Source organism: Talpa europaea, assembly GCF_964194135.1.
Source record: "Talpa europaea genome assembly, chromosome: 11".
Lineage (NCBI taxonomy): Eukaryota > Metazoa > Chordata > Mammalia > Eulipotyphla > Talpidae > Talpa > Talpa europaea.
In genome coordinates, this window is record NC_140078.1 from 25,569,325 (window position 1) to 25,591,054 (window position 21,730).

General features: G+C 38.0%; 1 pseudogene across 1 annotated transcript; it reads right to left on the reverse strand.

The window, feature by feature from the left end:
- Positions 1-213: 213 nt before the first annotated feature.
- On the reverse strand, positions 214-2,980 carry LOC311180034 (ATP synthase subunit beta, mitochondrial-like; annotated as a pseudogene). The gene is made up of 3 exons: positions 2,976-2,980; positions 1,258-2,080; positions 214-969 (listed from the first exon to the last, which is right to left on the reverse strand). The product of its transcript is annotated as an ATP synthase subunit beta, mitochondrial-like (transcript).
- Between the last annotated feature and the right edge of the window lie 18,750 nt (positions 2,981-21,730).

Here is a 21,730-nt window from a genome sequence, read left to right on the forward strand (position 1 = left end):
AGGTGATATTTTAAATCAAAAAGATTGTTCAGATACTAAGATATGAATTCTATATTTGAATAAAAATGAATTCAGTCAACTCCTTCATATTCATTGCAGATCAGATTTCCCCTGAAGCAGTATTTTTTTCCCCCGATGGATGTATGTTACACTGGAAACCTTAAATACTTTTCAGACAAAACAGTGCCTTTAATCAAGGCTCTCATGTAGCCTATAGAGAAAGTCAGACTCTTGAATTAGGGGCAAGGAGAGAGGCAGCATACAGAGGCTGAGAACCTTGTTTGGTAGAGGAATCCTTCACAAATGCTCGTCATCCAGTTTGTCAGCCTTTGCCACAGCTTCTTCAAGCCCGATTGTATAGAAGGTCTGCTCTGGGAGGTGATCGTTATCACCTGCCAAAATCTGCTGGAGTTCTTCAATGGTCACCTTGTGAGGTACCAGCTTCCCCATATGACCTCGGAAGATCTCAGCCACCTGAACTGGCTGAGACAAGAAATGTACTTTCCATGCGCGGGACACAGTCAACTTGTTTTCCTCAAAGAGTTCACCCAGAACCAGCATAGTAGTGATGTCCTGGAGGGATCTGTAGTCCTATAGGATCGTTTTCACCACCAGGGCAACATTGTAATGCTCACTGCCAACAACGTAGGGATCCATGATGCCAGAGATGGAGTCTAGAGGATGCCCAGCTCAACAACAGCAGAGGACAACACAGTGGGAACATTCAAATGGGCAAAAGTGGTAGTAGGGCCAAGGTCAGTCGAGTCATCAGCAAGCCCATAGATAACCTGTGCAGAGGGGACAGATCCTTGGTGGTGGTGGTGATTCTTTCCTGCCTGGTACCCAGCTCAGTGGCCAGGGTAAGTTGATATTCCACAGCAAAATGGATTCTGCCCAATAAAACAGACAACTCATAGCCAATCTGGGTGAAAAAGGAAATGTTATCAACAAACAGTAGTATATCTTTACCTTCTTTTTTTAAGAAATATTTATTTATGGATACAGAAATTGGGGTCCAGGCCAGATATGTGTGTGTGAGTGGAGGGGATGAGAGGATTCACCGAGACAGAGTGGGGAGCAGAACAGACAGATCTGAAATACACTACTGAGGTGAGCAGCGGGCAAGACAGGAGAGGTCTGCTATGCCATGTGTGTCAGCTCCTTGGCCAGAGATTGAACTCATGCTGCAGTGGCTGCCGACAGCTTGATAGTGCTGAGATTTTAACCCGTGCTCCACCAAGGAGACCCTATCTTTACCTTCTTGATCTCTGAAATATTCAGCCACAGTGCGTCCAGTCAGAGCTACCCAGGAACAGGAACCAGGTGGGTCATTTGTTTGATGGTACACCAGCCCTACCTTGGAGGTAGCATCTTTTAGGTTGATAGCACCACACTTAATAATTCCATGGTATAAATCATTGCCTTCGTGGGTCCTCTCACCAACACCAGCTTTAAGACATTAACTACCATGGACTTTGGTGAGTTGTTGATTAACTCCATGATCAGTACCACCTTGCTAAATCCAGCACCACCAAAGGGCCCAACTTTGCCACCCTTGGCAAAAGGAGCCAGCGCGTCCATAACCTTGATACCAGTAACTAAAATTTCCTGCTTAACACTCATCTCTATGAACTGAAGACCCTCAGCATAAATAGAAGGAAATGATTGGTTCTGATAGGACCTCTTTCATCAATAGGTTCTGCTGTGAGATTCATGATTCTGCCCAAGATCTCAAGACCAAAAGGAATTTTGAGTATGCAGCAGAAGCCAGGACTTTCTGGCCTCTGACCAAGTCTTTGGAACCACCCATGGCAAAGGTCTGTACAAAGATCTCACCCAAATGTTGGGCCACCTCCAAAACCAGCCTGTTCTCTTTGCCTTGGACGTCAGGAAATTTAGGATGGATGGAAGTCCCTTGTCAAATTGGACATCCACCAAGGATGTCCAGTGGCAGCGCTAGTTTTGGTGAAGGAGATGTTTGAGTGGCAGAGCCTCTAGCAGGTTGCAGTGCGGCTGGAGAGTCCCGCTAAAGAGCTGAGCTTGGGGCAGAGGAGTTGAAGGGCAGAGTCCCAGGAAGACCCTAGAGGTCGAGCAGCAACCACACGACCCCCAAGACCCAAAATGGCAATGTCTGGGTGGACACTAAAGCAGTTTTTGAGACAGATTTTTGGTGGGAAGTACAACGAGGAGCTGCTCTCTAGCTCAATACCTGAGAGAATGTAAAGGAAGCAGCAAGGAGCAGAGAGATGTTGGGCTGCTATTTAGTCTTAGTGGCTTCAGTGGACCCTCACAGGGGAGCTGTGAGACTGGGGTGTTCCTTTAGAGCTCTGGGTCAGGGGGCTGGTATGTGTATAGTCCCACATGGGTCTGTGGTTGGATGTGGGTTGTGCCTGGGAAGGGGAAATGATCTTGGGCAAGGCAATTCTCCCTGGCTAAGGCAGTTTTTCAGAGGTTTGACACTGCTATATTCATGAAATGAATTCCAGATGTCTCTAAAAACCAATTTCAGGAAACCGAAATATGGACTATGAGTTTTTTCAAAAGTAGAACATATTTATCATCTTAGGGTTAAAAGACCTTTTAAGTGACAGATGAATATGATGACTTAAAGTTGAGAATCATGTCTATAAACACATATAACAAAAAAATCAAGACAGACTGAGGAAAAGTATCTGCAACATGTTTTAACAAATAATATATGGGCTGTAACAAAAAGGAACTTTCCTTTTGTCTCTCCGTGGACAGCCTTCCCATTATTTAAGTAGGAGAAGTTTCAATATGCCCTTTGACTTTTTTGTGCTTTGTTCATGTTAAGTCCAAAACACTCTCATTTCAGTTTAAGATTAATATCAACACTTCAAACCATGCTATAATAAGATTTTTCCTCCTCTGCTCCAACTCTGTATTGCATTCTTGGGGCCCATAATCTTTAGGGAAGGGGATATGGTTAGCTACTGTTCCTTATCTCTTCTCACCTCATAACCTCTTACCAGTTGTGGTTTTAGAATCCGGCTGGTGTACGGGATAGAGAAAAAGGAGAGGTAAAGGACCAGCACAGGAAAGCTCCTGCTTAGCTGGCATAGCCTCTGTCACAGCTGATTTGTGTTCTCAACCTGGCTAATGTTCAAAGGGTACTCTCATGGGGAATTTGGTAGGTTTTTTTGAGGCCTGTTGCTCCTCTTCAACTTCCACCATAGCATTTACTCCTCACCATTTCAATGGTAAACGGTATACTATTGCAGATTCTCATTATAAGAATTTCTACATCCTTTTGGGCACAGTTTGGGCACAGACTTTTGCATTCTTGCGAACTCTGTGAATGGCAACATAGTTACTCCCCAAATGCATTCCTTTATATTCTTTTTCACTATTCTATCTGCCACCCTCTAGACAACTTGAACAAGAAACAAACAGTACCCCGCTTTCCCAAGACTGCAAGCTCAAGGAGAAAGTTGCTCACTAGGTGTGAGAAGAGAGACTTCCAGCCTCCTAGGACAATCCCTGGGGCAGGGTGGAACTCTCAGTGAACAGAGGGTCTCCTAAGAAATCCCTACACATTCCTAACTCAGTGTCTCAACTTCTTATGGATAAGTTTGTTTGTTTTAGGTTCAAATGTATTCTTTTTGAAAACATTCCTATCATAATATATAACATAAAAGTGATTAATATCAGAACATATAAAAGCCTCTACAAATCATTAGAGTCAATTCACAGAAGAGAAATACAAAAGAACAATTAAACAAAGAAATGATGCTCAAATTCATTGATAACCACCAGAATACAATTTAATTCAACTGGCATCCCATTAACAAAGACAAAGAGATTCAATGCATCTAGTTTGGCAAAGATGTAGGGAAATGGATATTTTCATTCACTACAGTGGGAGTGTGAATTGGCAATTTGACAAGGACTGTGAAAATGTTGGAGGGTAATTTGGCTATAATTAAAATTTTGAAACTCTTGCACTCTTTAATGCTGCAATTCCAATAGAAATGACTATTAAGTTTTTCAGTGATGAGTGAAAAATGGATCATCAGAGAACAGGAAAATATGAATGGTGATAAAATACTTATTTTTTGAATACTTCTGATTTGTGACTATCAAAGTTATATCTGAAATCTATGCTTTACTGGAGTTTAAGAAAGAATATTTTCCTGTAATTCTTGTGTACTTAAAATATGTTTAAGGGAGTATTCCAGTTTATTATTGTTTTATAAAATCTTAGTTCCACAAACACAGCCTTTGTTTTTTAAGACATAAAATTGTAACAGGGTGGTCCCCAGGAAAGGGGGAAGTTTCAGGTTTTCTGCTCCACCCTGCAATCTGTTACAGGCAAGGAGAGGGGCACCCCAGACCCCACAAACCTGCCTGCTCTAAATAGGTTCTGCCATCTGCCACATCAACACAAAACATATGAGACTTTAATGAAATGGAACCTTAATACAATTAGTAAAAAAATATAAGGAAGACAAAGAATATAGTTTCTAAATCAAGCACCCAAAGTTACCCATCCCCTCATGGGTAAAAGTCCATCAAAACAGGATTGGCCCAGAGCAAGGCCCAAAAACCTGCCACAGGTCTAAAGCACCTTTTGGCAGGGAAACACAGAAAAGGATCAGAAACAACTAGACAAGTCTGGGAGGAAAAGAGCAAAATCAAAATCAAGATAAAATCTGCCATTGTTATCTCCCCACAGGTCTCTAACCCACATCTGTGTCAACCAGTCCATGACCAAAAGGCAGGCGCAGTTTCTTCACATGTCTCTCTGCTCCATGTGCCTCCTCCAGGTTTCCTTCTGGCTACATTCTGCCTCCTTCTTTCCTCAGTCCCTTCTGTAGCTTCTTCTCTCCCTGCTCAGCTCCACCCTTCTTTGGGTGGTGCAGGAAACCTGAAACTTCCCCCTTTTCTGGGGACCACTCTGTTACAATATGAGATTTTTTTTTTTAAGATTTATTTATTTATGCATACAAGAGTTGGGGTGTGTGGGGTAAGAGGATTCATCAGAGACAGAGTGGGGAACAGAACAGGCTTATTGACTGAAATACACTGCTGAGGGGAGCAGTGGGCCAGTCAGGAGAGGTCTGCTGTACCATGTGGGTTGCTCCCTTGGCTGGGGATCAAACTCCTGCTGCAGAGGCTGCCAATAGCTTCATAGGTTGTGTCTTAACGCTTTGTGCCACCAGGAAGGCCCAAAATGACCTTTTTCCCTCCTTTTCAGGTTACTAGTTTCAGAGAAGGTAAGCAACACTTTGAGAGCAATCATTTTTGTTGGGGGCAAGTTTTAAAAAGAGCAGCATTAGAAGGGTAAGATTATCCTTTGAGCTCTAGTTTCCTATTTTCGCTAGGTCAGCTCATATTCTCTTAAAATTATATGCACCAGCTACAACTCAAATTCTCATAAATAAGATTACCCTGAATGAAAATTGTTTTGTTTCAATAGCCAATCCATGTTAAAATTATCTTCTAATTAGGAAAGTGTCTACTAAACACATTTCCCCTCTATTAGAGCTGTTTTCTAAGAGTAGTTTTCATTACAGAGCTCTGTTTGGCCTGTTTGTAAAACCATTTAATTGGAGTGTTCACATGACCCACAGTCTGCTGATTAGGCTCTCTCTCCCTAGTATTTAGGAGTGAGGTTGGGAGACACTGGAATCTAAACTGGTTGTTTGTAGAGAGAACACCAAACTGTAGAGATACCGGGCAGCAAAGTCACCCCTATTCATGCAGAAGGAGTTCAAAGGATTCTGCCAAGAAAGGGGGAAGAATAAAGCAGACACACTGAGAGGGAGACAGGGAGCAGCTTCCTGGGTTACGATTAGTAAAGACATATTTAACAAAAAAAAATTTAAGATTTGTTTATTTATGCATGCATGAACTGGGGTATAGGCCAGAGGTGTGGGGAGTGAGAGGCTTCACCAGAGACAGAGTAGGGAACAGAACAGGCAGATTAATTGAAATATACTTCTGAGGGGAACAGGAGGGGTCTGCTGCGCCATGTGGGTTAGCTCCCTGGCCAGGGATTGAACTCATGCTTCAGTGGCTGCAGATAGCTTCATAGTGCTGCTACTTAACCCCTTGTGCCAGCAGGGAGGCCCAGTAAGGACATATTTTTAAAAAAATTTAATTAAATTGAATGCTATGCATGTTGTACTGGTCTCTAGAGGCAGGTCTTCAATGAAAATACACTTCTTTGCTGCAGAGAAAAAGCTAAGACCTTCATCTCCTATTACTTGTGATTTAAAAATCAAAGTCTCATCTAATGTCTGACTCAGAGGACTGCTGAGCCACAGGGTCTCATAGCGCGCACAGCATAGTGCAGGATGGAAAACAACAGTAGTGTGCTGTTCTTCACAAAAATTAAATGGAAAGGTTGTTTTTAATCAAGACTAATTTTTAAAATAAGGTTTATTAATGTATAATTTACATAGAGTAAAATGCACTCTTTTTTGGTATGTCATTCTGTGAATTTTTCCCAAATATAATATATAACGGTAGGCAAAATTAAGATATAGAAAAATTCTATTGCTTCAAATGATTCTTTATTATGCCATTATAGTCAATTCCCTTCACCTGTTCCTGACCTTTGACAACTATCATTCTCATTCTTTCCATATTGTTTAGAAGTTTCCATAAAGTCATATATATGGAATCACACACTATGCAGCTGTTCATATTTGGCATCTTTCATTTATAATAAATAATTTAAGATTCACTGATGTATTTATCAGCAGTTATTTTCCTTTTATTGCTGAGTAGTATTCCACTGCATAAATATACTAAATTTTTTTATTACCCATTCACCCAAATGAGGGAAATTTGGGTTGACTTCAATCCACAACATTATAGAAATACCAGAAATGCGTAAAATTGAATCTAGGCATTAGTCTTAAATTTCCTAACTATATTTATATTTTCAGGTCGCTCTTATTAGTAAAAGTTAGAAATTATCAGTCTGATGGGACTCGTGCAAGTTTGGGGAGGATGATCCATTTCCAATCAATCATTTTTCTCATGGAATTCCTTCTGGCTTAAAGCAATTGCTCCTGTTTTCAACCAGTATGTTTATGGAGAGTGTTGAAAGGAGATTATGTTCCAACGAGTAAACGCTGGCCTCATAGCAGTGGATGACAAAAGCGTTATCTAAGTATAAAACGTGTAAAACATGGCTAGGAGCCATTTTAGAGAAGGAACACCTTCTTTGGCTGATTTTGAAGCCATAGATTCTCAATGAGGCTGTGGATTAGGCAATCATGGTCTTTTTACAGAATGGAGAGTGAATAAGCAAGGACAGTGGGAGGTCCCAAGGAGAAAGAACATGGGTATTTTGTGTCTTCCATCATCCAGGTCTCTCTCAGCAATAACTCAGAGTGAGTCATTTCTCATGCTCTGCAAGATTTCAATAGGTTAGAAACTAATTTTAAATCCATTAAAAACAGCCCATATCAGCATTGTCTCCATGACCCCTTGCCTTTAAAACAACTGGGAACAATGCTGCCTCACTGATTTTCTCATGCTATTGTATCATTTGCATAAAACAGGTGTGCCACAAGCGTTTCACTGCCAACTCAACATAATGTGTCGGCACAATTCTCTAATTTCACTGTCAATGCACTAATCTTTTCTCCTTTGTTAAAAGGCTCTCAAAATCACTGTAAGTAATGCCAGTGCATATTGAATTTAAGTCAAACAATACATTTGCCTTTCTTGCTAAATTTGAATCTTGAAAAAGCAAGATCTGAAAATTTAGAGATGGAACCTAGAATGAGTGACTCTACTGAATTTTTGGTTTTACAGCAGCTAATATTTCTAAAAAGAAGAATATAAAAGGAAAAAGAGAAAAGCTCTCCATCATGCTTGAAGCTTCAAGTTATGTGGTTTTAAAAATAATTTATTTCAGTCCTTTATGTTTTATAAATTCCCTTTTTTAGGGAGTTTCTGTTGAAATGAAATGAGTACCAACTTAGATTCATGTGTCAACCACCTGTTTTCCTTTCTTGATCTGCTGACTGGCTCCCCATTTCTGCTACTTTCTTTGTAATTCTCATCAGCAGTGTTCTGATGATACACAAGTACATATTTACAGAGTTAGGCACAGATACTTCAACCAGTATCACAAAACACAGGAACACTTGTCTGCACTCTTCATTTGTATAGAGTGACTGGGAATGAAAACATTCCATTATTTTTTTCACTTGTTACGCTGGTGTGTATAAAGAAACAAATATCTTTAAATAATTATGTGAATATATACATCTATATTTATGAAATGCTTATCTAATAAATATACATGTCTAGATATGTATCCATGGATACTTAGAGTGTACTCATGAATTTTTAAATGAAAGTAGACTCATGGAATTCCCATGCTTGAAACCCAGTAGCTTCCTGTCTGGGAATATTCCTGCTCCAGCTCCTATATCTGCCAATTTCATTCCCTTCTCTCCCTTGCTTCCTTCACTGGGTCCCTCACACTTCTTACTTTTTAAGCATGCCTAACTATTTTCCCTGCATCCTCGTCTTTGTTTGGATATTTTCTTTGTCCAGAGAGATCATCTCCAGATATGGGCAGGACTAAGTCTCTCTCATCTTGCTTCTCTCAATTTACCAACACACATTTAAAATGACATTTGTTGGCCAATTTAATATAACTACCCAGTAGCTCCAATTTTCTTGGTTTTTCCTTTGTTCCTAGGGGGTGGCCAGTTAGTCCTTCTGTAGCAGAGGTGGTAGATAACTGTCTAATTACCCCTCCTCACAGTTCTCCTTGGGTCTGTGGCTCCCTTTCTAAGTATCAGGTTCTGTCTGCCTGGGGGTTTCTTCTGAGCATATGAACAGCTCAGTCCACACAGAGGGCAAGTTAAAGCACCAGCAAATTCACATGCCAGGAGGAGCTCTCAATCAATGATGGCTGGAAGTTGGTGAAATCTTGGGTGGAACAAATCTGAGGTGTACTTTGTGAAATTTCCAGGAATCCAAAGCATCACTGAGCTACACTTGCTCTAAAAGCTATTTAACGCACTTTTATTTATTTTTAAAAAAGATTTATTTATTTATGCATACAAGAACTGGGGTACAGTCTAGAGGCGCGGGGGTTGGGAGGATCCACCAGAGACAGAGTAGGGAACAAAACAGGCAGATTGACTGAAGTGCACTGCTCAGAGGAGCAGCGGGCAAGTCAGGAGAGGTCTGCTGTACCGTGTAGGTTTCTCCCTGGCCGGGGATCGAACTCATGCTGTTATAGGACAGGAAGAGGGGTAGCCCAAGCCCCACAAACCTGCCTATTCTAAATGGGTTCTGCCATCCGCCGCATCAACACAAAACATATGAGACTTTAATGGGAAGAAACTTTAATAAAACTAGGAAACAATACAGGTAAGGCAAAGAGTCTAGTTTCTAAATGAAGCACCCAAAGTTACCCGTCCCCTCGTGGGTAAAACTCCATCCAAATGGGATCGGCCCAGAACAAGGCCCCAAAGCCTGCTACAAGTCTAAAGCATTTTCCAGTGGGGACCCACAGAAAAGGGTCACAAACAACCGGACAAGCCCGGAAGGAAAAGAGCAAAATCAACATCAAGATAAAAGCTGCCATTGTCACCTCCCCACGGGTCTCACCCACATCTGTGTCACCCAGTCCACGACCAAAAGACAAGTTCAGTTTCTTCATAAGTCTCTAGGCTCCATGCGCTTCCTCCAGGTCTCCTGGCTCCATCCTGCTTCCTTCCTTAGTCTCTTCTGCAGCTTCTCCTCTTCCTGCTCAGCTCCACCCTCCCTTGGGTGGGGCAGGGAACCTCCCCCTTTCCTGGGGACCACCCTGTTACAGTGCTGCGGTGGCTGCAGCTTGCCCCATAGGTTGCGTCGTAACCCCTTGCGCCACCAGGAAGGCCTTATTTAACACACTTTTATGACCATCTTTCCCTTTTCTGACTTCCCTCACATCTTTCCTATCCCATTATCTCTCAAATAAACCATTTGAGAACCTGATAAAAGATCTTCCCTCAACTAGAATATATGTTTCACTAAAAGTACCTGGCCTTTCCCTGCAGTACAGGACACACATTAAGCTCATAGATATGTGTTCAGTGAGTCAGTGATCACCTATGTACTCATATATATGTGGAAGGATATAATTTGGATATGTTTAAAGGTCCTGCCCCTGGTCCTACCACTTGACTATCTCCCATTGCAGGTGAAATCTTTATTGCATGAATCCAGGTATCAAAGGAAAAAAAAAAACCACACAGATGCATACAGAGGAAATGAAAAAACAATTTAAATTGATTTTTCAAACTGTATCTGAAAGATGAGAATTTGATTTTTGAGAAAATTATTTTGGAACAGTCATACTGTGAGAGGGATTCCAAGTTCATTGCAGGGTGTGAGGGAGATGGGTCAAGGGATCTGACTACCTCTTATCCTGCAAAACCCCAGCAGCATTTTATTTCTTCACAAACTTTCTCTGATCAACATAGCAGGAAAAGAGACAATCAAATTTCCTGGGGACTCTTAATGTCTTATATGTTAATATTATTCAATCAAAAATTGTTATCACAACATTTTCATGTATTTCCAGGAAATGTTTGAGACATTGAGGCTAGCAACATGAACCAAATAACACAAACCCCCACTCTCACAGAGCTCTATTTCAGCCACAGAGGTAGTTCGATAAGCAAATTTTTAAAATAGCATAGATGATAATATCAGTGGTTAAAATAAAGTAGGATAAGGGGATGAACAAAAATGTTGCTATTTTATAAATGGAGGTAAGATCAGATCTTTCCTATGAGGTGACACTGGAGCAGAGGCATTAAAGAAATGAGGAAGCTAACTCTACAGATATCTCTGGAAGGAGAGCTTTTGAAGTGGATGAAATAGCTCCAGGCAGAAGCTATGAGACAATAAAAAGCTTGTCACATTGCAGAAACTGCAAGGAGACTGAGGCTGAATTGGGTGAGAGGGAGAATGGAAACCAGACATAGCAAGAACTCTCTGGTGTAGAGTTTAAACTCTCCATTGCCTTCAACTTATCTTTATTTGACCTCAAGTCAATTAATCTGACAATTGAAGAGCTACTCTTCAGTGAAGAAGAAGGCTACTCTCTATTGGCCTCAAGCAACAATGTTAAAAAAAAATCAACAACTGTTTACTTTTATATGCAAAATTTTGGTAGAAGGATAGTACGCGTATTGAAAAGTGCAAAATTCGTAAATGTGCAGGTTCAAGAATTTTCACAACCTGAACATGTCCATATAAGCAATATCCATACCAAGAAATAAGATGTTATTCTACATCACAAAGGTAACCACTATTCTCACTTCTACCACCACATACTGTCTCTTCCTGAACGCTATACAAATGGGATCAAGGACCTCCCCTGGTGGCACAGCGGTTGAGCACAGGGCTGCGAAGCTTCCTGCAGCCTCTGCAGCACCTGTTCAGTCCCCGGCCACCAGGGAGAGTCCCACATGGTGTGACAGACCTCTCCTGCCACCCCCGCTGCTCCCCTCAGCAGTGTATTTTGTCAGTCTGCCTGTTCTGTTCCCTGCTCTGGCTCTGGTGAATTCTCTCACCCTCCCGTGCTTCTGACTGTACCCAGTGCTTGTATAAAAAAATAAATAAATAAATCATTGGGAAAAAAAAGGAATCAAATAGCATGTATTCTTCAGCCTCTGACAGCTTTTGCTCAACATTATGTTTATAAGGTGTTTCTATGTTGTGGTATCTATTTGCATTTTGTTCATTCTCTGCTGTGTAGGAATTATTTTGGATGAATATACTATAATTCATTTATTCCTTCTAATATAGGTGGTCATTAATATTTTTCAGTTTCAGCTACTACAAACAGTGCTAATGTGAACATCCTGTTTCATATCTTTCTGTGCACATTAAGGTAGATAGTTAACTAGGACGCAGATTGTTGGGTTAAAGAATATGGAGTTATTTAGCTTTAGTAAATTCTGCCAATCAGTTTTCCAGAAAGAGTGACCCTTTTTTCTTTCCACCTTATGTAGTATGTGAGAATTTCAATTGGTTCATTTCAGACCACTGTTATTTCTGTCTTTTTCATTGTAGGTGTTCTATGTAGAAATACTATGCTGTAGTTTTAATTTATATTCCCTTATGATTAATGAATCTTAAATATTACCTTGTATATTTTTTCTGGCAATTAAATGCTTATGTTCTGAAAGCAGCTTGTAAATTATTCCAAAATTACTTATGGGAATTATAAATGAAGATACTAATAGTACTTATATCACAGAGTTGGGAATGATGGCATGAAATGACCCATGTAAAAATACTCAATATGACATAACAGAGAAATAGAACTCAATTAGTGTCACATGTTATTATGTTATTATATATGTATTATTACAATTATTTTTTGTGATAAACAAATAATAACTTTAAAAATGTGATAATATTTGCTAACTAAATATTCCACTTGGAAAATGAAGTCCAGAGTATACTGCTGATCACGCAGGTCAGAGTAAAAGTCAAAATAATCACTTTTAAAGGCTTCATCTTTAACAGCTTGTAGATATATAGGTTTCATTATTGACATATCACATTGAGCTAGATATTTTCATCTTTGACTTGTGAATCAATGTTCTTTGAAAATGGAAGATGTATTTGGTTTGTTTTCACAATTGTCACCTTTAGGTGTCATTCATTAAGTGAAGTCTGGACTGAATTAGGACCAACCTAATGCATAACATTAGAAGAAACAAATAAAATTGCTATAATGTTAATTCTGAACATCTGATCTCAACATTAAAGAATGAGTAAGATTTATTGGAGATGAAGGCAAGAAGGATGTGTCAAGCCATTAAAACAGCTAAAGAACTGACAAAATAGTTTGATGTTCAAGGAATTGTCAGGTCAGAAAATATAAATATGCAATAGATAAGTATAAGTATATAGAATGCAAAGATGACAATATACCTGCTTTGGTTCTGTAGCCCTTAGGGACTTGAGAAATGATTATGACTTGAAAAATGTCATGTGTGTATTCTGAGGAGGTAAATTAAAACTTTGCAAAATATGGGTGAAGTGACAGATTTGGGAATAAGAAAGTTCTAAAGATTTCATTAGAGAAGAATTTGTGTATGATATGAACTGACCACTGGTTGTAACAGAGAAAAGGTCAATAAGGTGATTAATTTGAAATAATGTTTTTGAAACAAACTTGATTAAACTCAATGACTTTTTGGATAAGAATAATTGAAGTAGTCTAAGAGGACAGTGAAGATTCTAGTTTAGTACAAGAACTTTCTCACTTTAAGAAATATAATAAGACTGTGTGGAGACCAATTTTGAGTATAGTTCAGAATTTTTCATGTGGATACTTTAGTTCTTGCGTTTGTTAATGGAAAGCCAAAGGTAGAAACAATTCAACTATGAAAGCATTTATGGAGGAAAAGATAAATTAGAAGAGGGAGTGGAAAGATAAACAGCAACTATGGGGGGAATTTTTGAGACAAACAAATTTGAACAATGAAATAATAAATTAAGATTTTATGTAGATGACCCAATTTATGGTATAAGTCCAGGACATAAAACATTTTTCTATGAAAGTGTACATTCTCCTTGGCATCTTTCTTCCAACTTAATCTGAATCAGCATCACAATAAGAGTGTGATTAAGAGAAAGCATAGTAATTAGACTCCACAGTTTCAATACATTTAAAATGGGAAAAGATATCTTCCAAATGGGTCATCATTTTAAGTAATTAAGCATCAACTTACAATGTTATTTTGTTTTACCATAATTCACTCAAAACATGCTTTCAAAATTTCATACTAGGTTTCAGGCACTATTCTAAGCATTGGGATAAAACACTGCTCAGACTCAACCCCAAATCTCAGTCTTCCTCAATATTTTTTTTTTTTTAGGTTAAAAATTTATTTATTTATTTATACAAGCACTGGGTATTGTCAGAAGTGCGGGAGGGTGAGAGAATTCACCAGAGCGGGGAACAGAACAGGCAGACTGACGAAATACACTGCTGAGGGGAGCAGCGGGTGCGGCAGGAGAGGTCTATGTGCCATGTGGGACCCTCACCGGTGACTGGGGATCGAACCAGTGCTGCAGAGGCTGCAAGCAGCTTCGCAGCCCAGCGCTCAACCGCTGCACCACCAGGGGAAGCCCCTTCCTCAATAAATTTTTAATGGTTATATAGAAAGCACACCCCCAATAAAAATTCTTAGCAACTTCTCTATTTACCTTCCTCTTCCCCTCATCAAAGGCAACTATATTCAAATATACCTATATTTGAAATATATAAACTGCACTAGATTTGCCAATTGCAGTGGGCCAAAGAAATGTATCTAATAGAGATAAGTGGGTATGTGATTTCAGCACAACTATGCTAACTGTATAATGCTAAATAACATTTAATGTTCTGGTTGTAATTCAGTAAGTGAAGCCAGATTTTATAAATAGATATTAATCCATGATCATAACAGTTCTAATTTTTCACATCATGAAAGCTTTTGACATTATACAGTTCATTTTTCTCAGAAAGGACAGTGAGTCCTTAAAATAATTATTTAACTAACCTCTGAGTGAACTAACTGCTGTCACTGTGAAATTTGGATGTACTCATTGTATTAATAGGTTTTGGCTCATTTCTGCTTCTTTGCTTCCATCTTTGAAGAGTGGATCTTGTTCTCAGTAGTACATTGCAAAAAGATATAAAACATGTTTTAAAGAAATAGTTCTGTTGCTTTTTACTATTTTCCTCTTGAGCATTGGATATTGAAATCCACATAGGTAAATCATAAAATAGACAGTGTTGAGGACATTTCATCATTGTGAGAAACTCTTATATAATGTTGATCCACCCTGTTAAAACAAGCTGATATTTTATCTTAGCCCCAGAAAAGTTCCCAGGACTTGAAAGTGATATATAATTTTCCTCAACTGTCATAAAAATAAAAACATTTACTACTGACATGTTAGTAAATACTCCTTTTAAATCATATTTAGACATGTTTTTATTCTATTTGAACTCTGGTCTCTGTATATTATAAATCTTGCTTAGAAAATTCATTGTTATTGTTACAATTTTTTGCTTTAACACAATTTAAGACTCACAGATGTACAAGTTGCCTGAAATACTAAAATTTCATTTAAATAAACAAACATTTCCAAATATCCATCTGGAAAAACACTCATAATTTGGGAAGATATTCTCACCTTAATGAGCATCATTTTTATCCAGTAAGGTTCTGTTTCATTGTATTTATAGATTTTACAGCTGTCTTGAAATATATGTTTTTTTCCTCTGAGAGAAAATGAGTATAGCTAAATAGCTGTAGGAAATCCCAAGGATATGTGTTTTAAACAAGATTATCTATGCAAAGAGAAAAAAGAAAGTAAATTAATAGATTTTTTCATTTTCATCAGCACTGACTAGATGCTCTTGAAATGTATGGGAAATAATAAAATAAATTTATAAATAACTTAGCTTACAAAAATTATTATGCATGCAAACCTTCCTCTATAGTCTGCTCCAAGATGAAAGGAATTTATATTCATATACCAATGTTAGTCAGATATTCACTACGTAATCTGTTCCATTTCATTATGTATCACACAATCTTCAGATTAGAGCTTGACTCTTTTTATACACTATACTTTTAGGATTTCATTTGAGGGGCCTCCCAGGTGGCGCAAGGGGTTAAGATGCAACCTATGAAGCTATCTGCGGCCATTGCAGTGCGAGTTTGATCCCTTGCCAGGAAGCTACCCACATGGTACAGCAGACCTCCCCTACTTCGCCTGCTGCTCCCCTCAGCAATGTATTTCAGTGGATCTGCCTTTTCTGCTCCCCATTCTGTCTTTGGTGAATCCCCTTAACCCCCCGCACCTCTGGCCTGTACCCCAGTTATTGTATGCATAAATAAATAAATCTTTAAAAAAAGATTTCATTTGAAGTATTGGCTTAGTTTTTCAAAACATATAATTAAATTGATTTGTATGCACTCTTGTATAAATAAATAAATCTTTTAAAAAAAAAGCAGACCTACTAGGTGCTGAAAAGCCACTCATTGAAATAATCAAGATGTTACAAAGTTATGATTCCGTCCTCAAAGAAGAGTAGAAGGATGAGAAGGATGACCCACAGAGCATGTAATCACTTTCTTCCTTCCCCTGAACATCAAGAATTCTGTGCCCAAAACTCAACTGGTGTCCGTAAAGTGTGATGCCTACATCAAATAAAATTGTGAAGAAACAATTTGAAAAGATTAGTAATTCTAATAACAGTAATAGTAATTAGTAATAGCATGATCTAATTAAACAAATCATCTTTACAAGTGAGCTGTGTCTGTCAGAGCTCCAAAATTTAAAGTTGCTCTAACTAGTTTTATTTTATAAGGAAAAAAAAAAAAGAAATTGGGAAGTCAAAACACTCTCCTAAAGTCTCAATGTTGGTAAATCTGAATCTAATAACTGTCTTTTACTATTATGCTATAAATAAGGAGAAACAGAACCCAGGACGAATGTGACACGAGATCTTTTAATTTTAAAAACTAGAGATTCTGAACTTGAGCTACCACCCTCCTAGACCACTGCATTTCTTTTGAAGAGAGAAGAAATCAATTTTAATTCCATTTGATTTCTCATAACTTAGGTACCATTTTCAAATATTTGTAAAGAAAAATTCAAAACATACTCTATTATTAGCCTTCTAAAATAAAGTGCTTTTACTTCATTTCTTGTGCCTTTGTTCTGTGGCCAACCTTACATATTCACTGGGAAAGACAGTGAAAGAACTCTCATTCCAGAAATTGCTAAACTATTTTTCAGTCTTTTATTAAGGTCAGTCTTGAAAGCAAAATATCATCTGATTACACAGGAGTCTCCATGCTAATAAACTGGCTATGATAACATCTAACTAGCTAACAAAATGAGAGTAGCTCACATATTTAATTGGTTCCATTATTACATTATTCCTTAATTTACTTGGCTATATCTTTGTAAGCTAAATAACTGGAAAGAAACATAAATCATGAAAATACTGTAAATCTTTTAATACTATTACTCAGTTTCTATAAAGAGCAACATGTTGTGGTCAACTTGTCCATATCTACTGATTAAGCTGTATGAAAGTTTTAATCCATTCTGGTGACTTTACGTAGCAGGAACCACACAGTCATCAACAAGTGAAAAACATTAAAGTAGTAACAATTTTTCTCCTGGTACATGTTTCCCCCTCTGGTGAAAGGAAGCCAAGTCACAAAGATCCTTGCATTTATACTTTGATCAAAATTACATGTAAGAATAAACCATGGTGTGAGAAAAAATAAAACAAAACAAAACTGGGCTCTGGTACTGAAATCCAGTTAGTGAATGACATTTGACATATAACATGGAGTCTTAGATTGTGTTCTCCACAAACAGTCCCTAAGACGAGGGTACATATACAAATGATTTATTAAGTGAGTATTCCCAGATAGAAACAGAAAGGAGGAGAAACAAAGTAGGGAAGGGAAAAAAGCTAGGCAAAGATACTATTTCAAGGAGAGGCCTGCCCTTGGCTTGATCCCACAGGATGCAACAGAGGATAAGTTACACCTAAAAGTTGGCCCCAGCTCAAGACAAAGGGAGAGAATTTTTTTATTAATTAATTAATTAATTTTTTTACATTAATTTTTTTTTTTACTGTAGTCCCCATAGTTCTCCCACTAATGTATCTCCCATGACCCATCACCCATGAACCACCCATATTCCCTTGTGTGCATCCCTTCTCTGTCCTATCCCCTGTCCTGCCCCTCCTTTGCTAGATGCCTCAGTTCTACGGTCAGATTGCTAGTTTTGACTTTTTGTTCACCTTTTGTTTGGTTTCTCTATATTCCACATATAAGGAGTGACTTTTTTTTTTTACAGATTTATTTATTTATACAAGAACCAAGGTACAGGCCAGATGCACGGGAGGGTGAGAGAGCGGATTCACCAGAGATAGAGCGGAGAACAGAACAGGCAGACTGATGAAGGACACTGCTGAGGGGAGCAGTGGGCGAGACAGGAGAGGTCTGCCGCACCATGTAGGATTCTCGCTGGCTGGCTCCGATCGAACCCGTGCTACAGAGGCTGCGGACACCTTCACAATGCGGTGCTCAACCACCTGCGCCACCAGGGAGGCCCAGGAGTGACTTTTATATTCCTGTGCCAGTCAGTTATTTGCATTAGATTGCCTCTAAGGAGACATGAAAAAACTCAAGCACTTCTGATTCTCCAAGAACCTGATTAAATAGCCTAATGGTGGTCCTTGGAGGAAGGTTACAGGTAGGAATTGTCAGGAGTGAAGCACATAAGATCGGAGGGATGGGTGCAGGGCTGGTAAGAGGATCTGAACCATTGAGTTGGGGGTCAGTGATAAAATCTACTTCACATGCTAGTGTGCAGTCCAGTGGGTGAGGACATGTTACTACTTACCATTGTGTTCATTCATAGTTGGGTTAGTTGTGCTACATTAGTCAACTGTCTTGGTTAGATAAGAAACCCTGTGTGGTTATCTTATTGTAGAAAGATCTATATTTGGACCACACTCCAGGCCATTGTTTGCTGATGTCTGAGCAAGATTAATGGTATAAACTTTCTGCACAATTGTACCTCAGTTAATACTGAACTTCAGGATATTCTGCATAACCCAAAACAAAGCAAATGTGCTATTTTACCCCACTGCTGGGGCGTTGCCCATAACATCTAAAATAGAAAATCAGTCCATAAAAGGCATTAATAAACTTTTCTTTTTCTTTTTAAAATTTCCTGCTTTCATTAACTCCACATTTCCCTGCACTCTCAATAGGATGCTTTGCCGGAGAAATCATTTTTGAGTCAAACTGGATAGGAAAGCAAAATTAAATACACATATTTAATATTACTATATTATTAATGTACATTGTAAATCTCCTATAAGGGTATTCTACATATAAATTGTATACTTAAATGACTGTGAAACCCTTACTAATATTGAGCATCTTTAAAGACTGAGGTTCCCAGACCATACTTTGGTAAATTCTGTTATGAATGATTAATATAGAAAATTCACATATCCATTTTGATCATAAATATAGAGGTAAATATCCAAAAAATTATAAATTGAATCAGTGTGTAAAAATGATAATATGACATGCCCAAAATAAATTTAGGCAATAACCATATGTAAATGTATTTCATCACATTGTTTATGTAAAAGAGGAAAAATACATGGTGATGATTTAAATAGTTATAGAGTAAGAAATTGCAAAATATATATCTATTTATAATTTGAAAAACTCACCAAAGTAGGAATAAAAGGAAACTTTAAGATCTGCCAAAAAAAACTAAGTGGAAACATATTCTAAATGGAGAAACTTTTAAACTCAAGGAATTTTACTTTCATTGTTTTTGCTAATTGTATATGGGATACAACTATAGTAAGAAAAGAAAAAAAGTGAAAATATTTTAAAGTAAGGATCAATTCTCTTATGATTTTCATGTTGCCTGGTGACATAGAAAACACAAAACACATAACTAATTATAATAAAGTGCAAACACTTAGAACATAGTTAAAGTAAATGATACTACAGACAAAAACATCAGAATATATCAAGAACCTAGGGTTAAATCTAATAGAAGATATGCATGACCTCCATTGGGAAAATTATAAATTTGCATTAAGATATCAAGGAAGACATAAATTAATAGAGACATTTTTATGATTAAGAAGAGTTAATGTTATAAATATTCTAATTTTTCCTTAAATGACCTAGATTCAATGTAATTCCAATTAAGATCCCAAAAGGGCTTTTATTGGAAACTGATGTTAATGTTGGTTACAATTTATATGGAAAGTACAATACAATAGGCTAAGAATAATCAGGACCCTTTTGATGACGACCCTCTAGAAGCAGCGAGAGCAGACTAGCTGTACCAGGAAGGGAGATATACTTTCAAGCTATGGAATTTAAGACAGGAAGAGAAATATTAAACAAACAAATTTAAGAGAAACACAGAAAGAGACCTCATTAAGTTATGGACTTTGGTCAGTAAAAGAACAGGGAAAAAAGGTTGGTTTTTTGGCAAATAAAGAAGTTGGATTTTTTTTTTTTGAAGTTGGATTTCTATCTCATGATGTATTAAAAAAATAAACTCCTGCTGGATTAAAGTCTTAAAAGTTTTAAAAGGTTAAAACTATAGGTTAGCTATGCCCAGCATGAATACATAAATACTCCTTTGCCCAGTGCCCACCTTATACCAGGCATAACGCAAAGCGTAGGGGACAGGAAGACAAAAATGACATAATTGTTCTTGAGTTCCTATGTAATTTTCAGATAGGCAAATCTGTAGAAAGAAATGAGCATTTTCTCCATTTGTATATTGTTCCTAATTTTATACAAACATAAATGATGTTGTTCATTGACAGATCTCAGAATAAGGACTGGGTAATTTTTGTGCAATTCGCAAAGCTAACACAGTCTGTAGACACGCAGGAATTCTTTAAATAATAGTTATAAGACAGAATTGATCAGAATTAGTCCTATTGCACACTTGGAGGAGATAATTAAAATTAATCAGCTCCTGGCATTTTCTTCTGATATAACTCAGATGATTGTGATTTTGCCAAAGTTATAAATAGCCAACAGGGCCTTGAGACAAATTTTCTTTATCATGAAGTATAAGTTTTGTATCTCCTACTTCAGTAAATTTTATAAATGACAAGTAGAAATAAGCATTTTGGAGAAAGGGCATGAACCCTATCTTAGCAGAGACGCCTAAATCTTTGGGTCATCACTGACTGTACATTTTCTAAGTTATATTTCTGGAAACTCTCCAGATGCAGAGTTATTAATTGATAGAATGCCCTTTCAGCTGATGTCTACAATTAGAACTAAATGTATTACTAAATAATCTCTCCCTCTTTTTTCTCGTTAACAATCTTACTTTGGGGCCTCCCCTGTGGCACAGCAGTGGAGTGCTGGGTTGAGTAGCTGCCCACAGCCTCCACAGCGCCAGTTTTATCCCCGGCCCTGGGTGAGGGTCCCACCTGGTGCGCAGACCTCTCCTGCTGCCTGCTGCTCCCCTCAGCAGTGTACTTCATCAGTCTGCCTGTTCTGCTCCCCGCTCTGGCTCTGGTGAATTCTCTCACCCTCCCGTGCTTCTGACTGTACCCAGTGCTTGTATAAATAAATAAATAAATCTTAAAAAAAAAAATCTTACCTTACTCTAGCCTTGATAACTGTGGAAACATTTCATTTACAGTAATTTGAAACTTAGAGTGATACCAATTTCTATGATTCATACTCAGAACTAAAATAAAAGCGGTGGTGAGGGTTGGGGGGAGAGAGGGAAGGAAAGAAGGAAGGAAGGAAGGAAGGAAGAGATTTAAGGAAGGAAATTCTTATCTAGATTCAAAGAGATTCTTTGATATTAGAAGCAAATAACCACCTCCCGCCCACCTACCCCTCACCCCCACCATTCACTAGATAATCCTTGATGTATGAAAAGTGTCCATTGTCATTATTTCAAAGACCCAAAGCACAACAGTTTATTTAGAAATAAATACCTAACAATCTTTGAAAATATGAGCCATTATAAAGGAATGCAGGTCATAAAACAGAATCATATTTTAGCATTTAAAGAATTGATTTCAAGCATTTTAAGAAATTGGGATCTGGTGAAAATCAGTGCCCCCGAATGGATAATGCACTTGGAAAAATAATGAAAACAAACAAACAAAAAATAA